We start from the raw sequence: 10,036 nt of genomic DNA, 5'->3' as shown, positions 1-10,036 counted from the left end.
TTACAATTAATAAAAAAAAATACTCTAATTTTGAACATAAAACACAAACTTTATGAATCTAATCTATTTTTGAAGGCATTATAATTTGTATCCAAATGATCCTTAAATTTCCCTGAATACAGACGTCTATTTATTGTTCGTGTACTCCAGTCGTACACAATGGAACCTGCTGTAGAAAATATATCATTTACTAGCCTTAAATAGATCTCTGTACTCTCTTATCTCTGGTTAAATGTGCATTATACACTAGTATACATTAGCATTTTAATTCATTTTTATATTGACATGTGTACAATACTATGTACTGGTCTGTACTGTGCTCCACTGTAAACAGTTGTGAACTAGATAAAATTTTAAAAATTTATTATTATTCCGATTTTGTACATTTTTTCTAAGCAATAACTAGCAATAAAAGTAAAAATGGTGTCATTATCATATTACTTATTCATTTGTTTATTAATCTTAATACTCTCTATCCGCTTCTCCTCATTTCAAGTTTTAGCGTACAGAAATACTGCATTATATTATTAGATTAGGGCGCGAAGAGTCACGAATTTCTTGCATATTTAGAATTATATGTTTTCTTTAAACCCCTGTTTGTGTTTTCCAATACTTGGTTCATATTAGAGAAATGTAACTTGGTTTCTAACAATTCTTTCACACTGTATTCTACACACTAAAGCTTACACTTTAAAGAAGTTTTACTTTTGTAATCGTTAAGAATGCAATCAGTTGCGTTGGAATGCAAGGAAAGATTACTTATATTTTGAACAGCTGTATAAGGTTTCAAGGTTTTAAGATTTATGTAATATGTATTAATCATGCAGCTACAAAATCATAACATTTTAAAAATAAAATTTAAAATTTTGAAATCATGCATTTGTGCTTTAAAAAAACACCTTTGATCATTCAAGAGAAGTTATTTGATTTAAAATTTTAGGTTTTTTAAAATTTTTTTGAAAAAAAACAATTTAGGGCATAAAGTTCGCATCAAACCCGATTATTTTTTACTGGCTAAAAATTGCAACATTTGTTTACAATAATATTCCAACTTTTGTTCACAATAATATCCCAACATTTGTTTACAATAATATCCCAACTTTTTTTTACAATAATATCCCAACTTTTGTTCGCAATAATATCCCAACTTTTGTTTACAATAATATCCCAACTTTTGTTTACAATAATATCCCAACTTTTGTTTACAATAATATCCCAACTTTTGTTCACAATGATATCCCAACTTTTGTTTACAATAATATCCTAACTTTCGTTTACAATAATATCCCAACTTTTGTTTACAATAATATCCCAACTTTTGTTTACAATAATATCCCAACTTTTTTTTACAATAATATCCCATTATTTGTTTACAATAATATCCCAACTTTTGTTCACAATAATATCCCAACTTTTGAGCCAGATATACGAATAAGAAGCTAGACAAATATCCTATAAAATTTAGACTAAAAGCATCTTTTTTCGAAAATTTTTAATATTTTAGGTTTATTTAGAGTTATTGTTATATTATTTGATACAATTAAAAAATATTTTTAGCAATCATACTTGATTTTATAAACAATGTACATCGATTTTTGGCGTAAAATTTTTGTTAAAACAATACAGTTTTCCCTAATTTTCATATAGTAAATGGGACAACTTAAACAATTTTACAAAACTTGATATTTAAAATAGAAACTATCTACAGTGGTAAGCGATTATATCATTAAAAATGAAGACAACTTTTTTATTTTAGTTTTTATTGTTAACAAGCTTTTTCAAATCACAAGCTTACAAGGTATCAAAAAAATCTTCTCTTGACTTCTATGTTCATGTATATCCATGCTGTTTAAAAGCTTGATACAAAGTCGTCTTCATTGTATTGATATAATCGCCAAACATTGAACGAAGGCTCAAACTGGAAACCTGAATTTTAATAAGTTTAATTTAAATGAAGGAATTGTCAAACTTCTATTATCCAACAATTTAGCTGCTTAATACTAAATATACATTAATATACATTAGCGGATTATGGGGGGGGGGGGGCCCGGGGAAATATCCCCCCTGGAAAATAAAGGGGTCGTCCCGAAAAAAATTGGGTGACCTATATGTATTTTTTTTTTATTTGCTGTCCCGGTTTGCCTTCCATAGAAAGTAATGGTACTGTAGAGCTTGCTCTAGCTTGTTAAAATTCGTCCCGGTACTTGAAATAAACCGAATTTTACTGGACCCATAAAATACTTTTGTAAAATGTGTCACTAATTGATAATAAATCGTTGGCAGTCAAATATTTAGGCTTAGGTTAAACTTTGCAAAAACCAAAAAAAGATTAATAGCTTTGCTAAAATTTTTATAAAACTCTATGTATATCAAATAAAAATATGAAAGCTGTATTTAAAAGCTTTATATCAATATTTGAGAAAAAAATTTAATAATTAACTAATTAAGTTTTAGATATATTAAAACTTTAATATTTTAGCATTATTATTAACAAATATATTTCTCCTAATATTTAAATAAGAGCTGAAGTTAATCTCAATATTTTAAACAGAAAATGATAACAATGTATTTAAACATTTTTCTTTTTAATGAATCCACTTGGTATTATTTCATGCATTTTTGTATTCATTGATATCAGGGCGCTTCGCGCTCGTTTTCTTTTTTAAATTTAAGTTGTTGCTAAATTTTTCATCATTTTCTCTTAGACAAAACAATATTAGAATTTTTTGCGGACTTAGAATTTTTTTCGCGGATTCACAAAATTTTACGATAATCAAAATATTTTTGAGACCTTTTTTTGTAAATATGAGCATCCATAAACATTCTCTGGGGTCATTTTTGGTCCCACAAAATATTTGGTCCCGATTAACTATAGTTTCATATTTTCAGATAAAAAATGAAATATTTGGCTTTCTCATGATTGACCAACTGCAGCGAGGTTTTAACTGACACTTTATTTCTTCAGGTGAAAATTTTTTCTTCGGTAAAAACATTTTGCGCATTTTTCATCTCGTCAAGATGTCATTTTTCTGTTTAAAGGTACTGTCGACATGATTATAGGTAATTTTAGGCAAATGATCGTGCTTTAAAAACAAATGAAAATTTTTTTTAAATCGTTCGAATGAACTTTAAAAAACGATCGATTTTTGCTGAACAAACGTTTTAACCAAAAGATTTGGAAAAAAACCTTTTTCCAAATCGAACGATTTTTTAAACAAACTTTCAAAATTTTTTTTATTTTTTACTGAATGATCCTTTAGTGAGTGAGAAAACAAAACGCAATAGATGGAAAATAAACGAAAATTTTGAGAACAAACTAACTCCATTTTTTGAACGATTGTAAAACAACGAAAGAAATGGGTCGTTTACGAACGATGAACGAACAAAATGAAAAAATTCTAGCGTGCCCATATCCAAGTCGATAATGTTTTCTTTGACACCCATTGCCGAATTAGTTTACTTTTTAAAAGAAAGTGAATTAAATCAGAATAGAATGGAAAGTTTTTGTCCTAAATCAGAAAGAAATGTTCGAATTTCTTTAATGTAGCATATTACTTTAATATTACTTTAATATTACTTTAATAGTGAACAAATTATTTTTACATTAAAGACTTTTAAAAAAGTGTTTCCATGAGTAAAGTATTTAGTTTTCCGCTTTTTATGAACATATTTTTAACAATTATATATTTGAATTAATTATGTTTTTACTCTGAAATTATATATTTGAATTAATTATGTTTTTACTCTGAAATTATATATTGGAATTAATTATGTTTTTACTCTGGAATTATATATTTAAATTAATTATATTTTTACTCTGGAAGTATGTGAGTCATATCTTTAAAATATTTAATAACTTTGTTCTAGATTCTAAGAATTTTAATTGGATAATTTCACAACTAAAAAGACAATAAAAATAATTTCATAAAATAGACGATTAATATTTGAAATACATAATAATTTTTTTATATATGTATCCGATAATTTTAAAAGTTTTTTATTCAAAAAAATGTCGAAAAAGTAAAAAAGAAAAAAGGAATTCAAGACAGAAACCATATATATTCAACATTGTGATAAGCTTTGTACAAGTTACAAGTTAGAATTACATAAAAACATAAAATTCTTAAAATTTTTATCATTGTGATAAGTAAAAACTGAAGACAAAAATTAGCAAAAAAATGCCCCTAAAAAATTTGATTGTTTGTTATTGCAGACAGTATGGAGGAGGAGAAGGCTGAACAGGTAACAAACTACAAAAATCGACGCTTCGCGCCCCTATCTACGTATTTTTTCTTCTGATTTTAAACAATTAAAAAATCAGTTCTCTTGTCATTATTCTAATTTCAAAATTACCAAATTTGTAAAAGTCACATGTTTAATTGTTAATTTTTAATTCTAATTATGCATTACCCTTCCCTCTGGTCATGTGAGGTCCCACAAAAAATATTCGACCTAACTATTGAAGAACTAGACAAGCAAAACATCTAGATATGTAGATCTCAAATCTAATGATTAATTACAGTTTACTTTTATTCTTACAACTATTTTTTATTTTTTTACATTTTGGTTAGGGTGACGAATTAGATGAGTTTATACAATCTGGCAGAACAGGCCGCAGGTATTATTATTATTATTGCTGTTATCATCAGAGTTTACTTTTCATTATTATTTATTTCTATAAAGTAGAAATTTTTGATTGTTTGGGTGGGCTTTTTTTTATATCCGATCCTACCGATCAGGCCCCCCTTGACCAATTTGTCTCAAATTTTGATTGTTGGACTCGGTAGGACCACTTCAAATAAATTGCGCGCCGACTGAAGGATTCATAACTCTGATTGGATAATGAGATAGATAGAAAGATAAATTTTACCACAATACTTATATTTCTATTGGTTCAGAATAGACAACAAACACATGACTGAATCCTGATTGGATCAGGCGCAATAATGGACTTGGGTTGAGGTTCCTGAGAAAAATTTAGTTTCCAGGCGGAGCTGGGTTCCTAAGCTTTACATTAATATTGCTTTTATTAATTGTCTACAACACGTAATTTCAACTGTGATGACCATCCACTCCATGTCTGATTCACACAGGGTACCCCTCTAACCTTTGTCTGATCAAGGATGAATAGGCTATCCTAGCTTTCCTGGATAGAAATTTTTAATATTAACCGGGATTTTTCTTTGAAATTACTAGCAGATTTATACAGCATAGACAATTATGGAAATTTCGAGGAATTATAGTACTTAAGTAGATTGGAAAATAACGATATTTTTATCTTTGTGACTCAAATCGGAGGATCACTTACGTCTATTATCCCTTTATTTAAAACATCGTGGAAAATGATTTAGTATTAAAGGACGAGTAGAGAACAGTGCATTGTCTTGTTTAGGAAAAACTGTAAATATCAATTGTTTTGTTTTTATCAAAAAGTAAAGCAAAGTTTTTTCTTCGATTTCATTATTTAATTTCAAATGGAAAAATTTTATTTTGAAAGGGCACTTTAAAGTTCTAGCATTAAATTCGAAATCCTTTAAAAATATAAAATTCTGGGAAACTCTTGAATAAAATCTGTTTTTGACAAATTTCAATAAAATTTAACTTACTGCAAAAATATTCAGTCCGATCAAACGAAAAAAAAATCATTAATATATTTATTTTCTAAAGAGTTTGTGTTGCATGATGGTTTCTTTCCACAAGTTTTTTTTACATATAATCTAATAAGGTAGAAGCGGGAGGGGGCATAGATCAGGGCTGCTATAAAAAGTTGCATCGTTTACTTATACTTTTATATCAATTACTATTATGTTATTATATAAATTTATAAGAACATAATATAACATATAATAACTATTTATAGCACTGTTATTTTGGTGCGTAGTGTTATAAAGTTTTTGGACAGAATGAAATTGAGTTTTTGCCACAAACTCAACTTTTCTAATTCCTATATCTTTGCAACCCGATACTGAACATTTTTGATATTTCAAACTGAGACTTTTTGATCTAACAGAATTCATATTTTGAAATATCAAAAGTTTACACCATCAGGTTGTAAAGATATAGAGATTAGAAAATGATAGTTTATGATAAAGATTCAATTCCTTTTCTCTTTATCGAGAAGGTTCAAGTCTTTTTAGATTTAATTTTGTCCCGAGCTTTATTGAGGGACAGCATAAAATCTAAAAAGGCGAGAACCTTCGAGATATAGAGAACATTTTAGTTCAAAAACTGTATAGCACGTCGTGCCAAAATAATTTTATGAAACGTTTGTGTCTTATTTAAATGGTCATTTCTACAGTGAAACCCTTAATAACGAATACATCGGAAGAATTTATTAAATGTCGTCTTGACAATTTTTTAATGAGTTTTATACTATATTACGTAAATCTCAGTATTTGCGAAAATAAATAATTAGCCATGAATATGCGGGAACATAATCATTTAATTAAAAAAACTAAATATCTGCAACATTCCATTATTAGAAAGTGAAGAATACGACATTTGATGAATTCTTTCGATGTATCCGTTATTAAGGGTTTCACTGTATCATATAAACTTTGAAACAAAATAGAAGTCAAAATATGAAGTTGATTTCTATTTTATTTTCATTTTAATTGAAAAAAATATTTTGGAAATATCCTAATTTTTTTTGGAGAAAATCCGGAAACCAATCAAAACATTATAACACACGTGCTATGATGTACAGCTAATTTAACATTATCGCACGATAATTACTTTATAGCACGTTCATTATGAAATTCACGATGAAGTAAGTGAGAATGATAAAGAACACAATAGTTTATAATATATTGAAGGTACAATTTATGCATTTTTGGAGGATTTTACAAACTGCAAAATATCTGAATATATATTGAGAAATTCAGTTCAGAATATTGACATATAAAAAAATGTGATTTGTGATAAACTTCAAAGCACTTTATCACAATGCCATATGATAAAACTTTGATTAAATATCATGGAGTTATATAGTCTATCTAAATATATGAAGAAGTAATCTCTGTTATATAGTCTATCTAAATATATGAAGAAGTAATCTCTGTTATATAGTCTATCTAAATATATGAAGAAGTAATCTCTGTTATATAGTCTATCTAAATATATGAAGAAGTAACCTCTGTTATATAGTCTATCTAAATATATGACGAAGTAATATCTGTTATATAGTCTATCTAAATATATGACGAAGTAATCTCTGTTATATAGTCTATCTAAATATATGAAGAAGTAACCTCTGTTATATAGTCTATCTAAATATATGAAGAAGTAATCTCTGTTATATAGTCTATCTAAATATATGAAGAAGTAATCTCTGTTTGTGATTTTTCCCGATTTTGATTTGGGAATTCGGTGGAACAATTATGGTAATATTCTTTAAGTATGGTTTAAAAATTATGAAAATTTTGTATGATTTTTAGAGAAAAAGTTTAGTTTCCAGTAAAATCTGGGTTCCAAAACCAGTATATTATAAAAGGAAAACTGAAAGGGGGGTAAAGGCTGAAAGTTAATCACTTTAGCTCTTGATCGCGACCCATGAAAGTTTTATCTGATGTAACATCAGTGATGTTCCTTTCTCGAGAAATTGATTTAAAACTGTGTTAAAATTATAAAAAAGTTCACATATGTAAAATTTAGAAAATCTTAAACTTAAATCACGTGACCAGAACTATCACCAATGGCAGAGCAGATACTGGTCACGTGACCACTTTACTGCACTGCCATTGGTGGAATTTCTGGTCAAGCAATACGGACGTATAAATAATATTTTGAATTAAATCTATAAAAAATAGAAATAACAAATATAAAATTAGAATTAGTAAACCTAAGTTACCTAAGCTTTCTCTGGGATATCATCGTTTTCAGATTGGTTGCATATTTGCTGAATTTGATCTTTTTAAACCCACTACTTTTATACAAACTTGTATATATATATTAATTTTTGTATAAGTTTGACAATGTTGTAAATCAGTTTCTCGAGATAGGAACATCAGATATAACTTTCATGGGTCGCGATCGAGAGCTAAAGTGATTAGCTTTCAGCCTATACCCCCTTTCATTTTTCTTTTACTGTCCCTTTAAGAAATAATTTCAAGCAATAAACGCGCGCGGTAAATAGAAACCAAAATTGTCGACCTAAACTGAGGGACATGAGTTGTCAGGAAAAGTTAAGAAAATTTGAATAAATGAATAAACTTTAAGATTGTTTAACATTTTTGATTGTTTGGAATGAAATTTTCTTTACCTGTTATAAAACATTACGTATTTTTTAAGTTTTTGGCTATTCTAAAACGTGTTAAATTATTTAAATTGTTTGTAAATTCTGTTGAGAAAAAGTTCTGTTGTGAGAACATCTTTTATTTAAATTTTAGACGTTTTTTAGGATTTCATCGTTTTAGACCTAATTGTTTTTACGAAAATGTAAAATATAGAATAAATAAAAAGAAAGTCTTTAGTTTATATCCAGTATAAAGTATCCAAAATGTAGCCAATCAGAGTTTCCATTGTAGAAATCAAACAGCCAATCAGAAGCCGGGAAATTTGAAATATTGCACGCCATTTAATGAAAGAACTCTCATTGGTCAGAATCCAGTAGGAAAATAAAAAAGGAGAAAAAAGAGGATTAAGCAGAAATCATAACTGTCTACCGTGGATATTAAGATTTTCAAGGATCGGTATTATTAAGCGTATCCAATTCTCAAGTTTTCAGCTCTCATGTTTTTTTTTGCAAGACTGTTTTGAGTTGCATGTTTATGACAGATTGGACTGAGAAAATCAATATTTTTTACTTATTTTTTGTCATAGTTGCGTGCTATTCTTAATTTATATAAAACTAGCTTAAGTGCCCGATGTTACCCGCAAAACTAAAAAAATCGAATTTAAAAAAAATGTTTTTTAATTGCTCACTAGTTAACAGTTTAGATTTGTATTTTCAAAGAAAAGGTTCATTTTTAGTAGGTTATGATAGGTATTTTGTCTCTTGGCGCACATTTTAACGGATCCGGTTCCGGATCCAGAGCCTACGGTTTAAAAGCTATGGCTCGAGTCTTAATTCCTTAGACCCAAGTTTAGGTCTCAATCTTAGACCCAACTTATAAATCAGCTGCAACAGCTTGTGTCACGTGATAGACAGCAGCCTTAAGGAGTTAAGTCCAATGAAAATAAAACCGACCTTGGTTTGATTTAGCGGAGAGTTAGTCTCAATGTTGAGTCTTATTCTAAATAAATTCCTCAAATCCAAGAATTCTAACAATGAAAATTTGTCAAATACAATATTAAACCGGTCTAATAAACCCAACTCTTTAAAAGTTGCAACTTAAATCCAAAAGCTAGAGTCTTAAATAAGTCTTAATGAGCTTAGACCTGAGGGTTATTTTCCAAAAACTTTATAATCGCGGCTCTGAGGAAGCCAACATGTTGCTGATCCAACGGATCCGGATTTAAAGCACTGTTAAAACATGTTGCTGATCCAACGGATCCGGATCTAAAGCACTGTTAAAACATTCCGGATCTAAAGCACTGTTAAAACATTTTGCTGATCCAACGGATCCGGATCTAAAGCACTGTTAAAACATGTTGCTGATCCAACGGATCCGGATCTAAAGCACTGTTAAAACATGTTGCTGATCCAACGGATCCGGATCTAAAGCACTGTTAAAAACTAACTTTGTTGGTAGAAATGCTGTGGCTGAGGTGGAAGGCACAGAACTAAAGGATGCTGGAGATGGGGAAGTGGCACAAAAACTTGCAAATATAAAGCTAGGTATCTAATCTATCAAATATAATTGAAATAAACTATGGAATAGTAAGGCGACATTGAATTAATAATTAAGTGAAGTTGATGTTTTTACAAATTAAACAGTTTTACTATAGCAGCCTCTGAAATAACTTAACTGAACTGGGTCAATTTCCGTGCCTTATGTTCATGAGAAAATTTAAAGTCATAATTCGAGTCTAAAAGTCGTCTTTCATGGTTCTCCCTGTAAAAGCATGATGCTGATCATTTAATTTTTATAATAGT

The 10,036-nt window shown here is 28.7% G+C and overlaps 1 long non-coding RNA gene across 1 annotated transcript; it reads left to right on the top strand.

The window, feature by feature from the left end:
• The first annotated feature begins 2,887 nt into the window (after positions 1-2,887).
• Positions 2,888-9,751, top strand: LOC111702715 (uncharacterized). Its single transcript, XR_002765471.1, has 4 exons — positions 2,888-2,965; positions 4,214-4,242; positions 4,572-4,618; positions 9,693-9,751. It is a non-coding gene; the product is annotated as an uncharacterized LOC111702715 (long non-coding RNA).
• The last annotated feature ends 285 nt before the right edge of the window (positions 9,752-10,036 follow it).

This window comes from Eurytemora carolleeae, unplaced genomic scaffold (genome assembly GCF_000591075.1).
Source record: "Eurytemora carolleeae unplaced genomic scaffold, Eaff_2.0 scaffold7, whole genome shotgun sequence".
NCBI classification, from domain to species: Eukaryota; Metazoa; Arthropoda; class Copepoda; order Calanoida; family Temoridae; genus Eurytemora; species Eurytemora carolleeae.
This window is presented reverse-complemented; position numbering and strand designations above follow the sequence as displayed.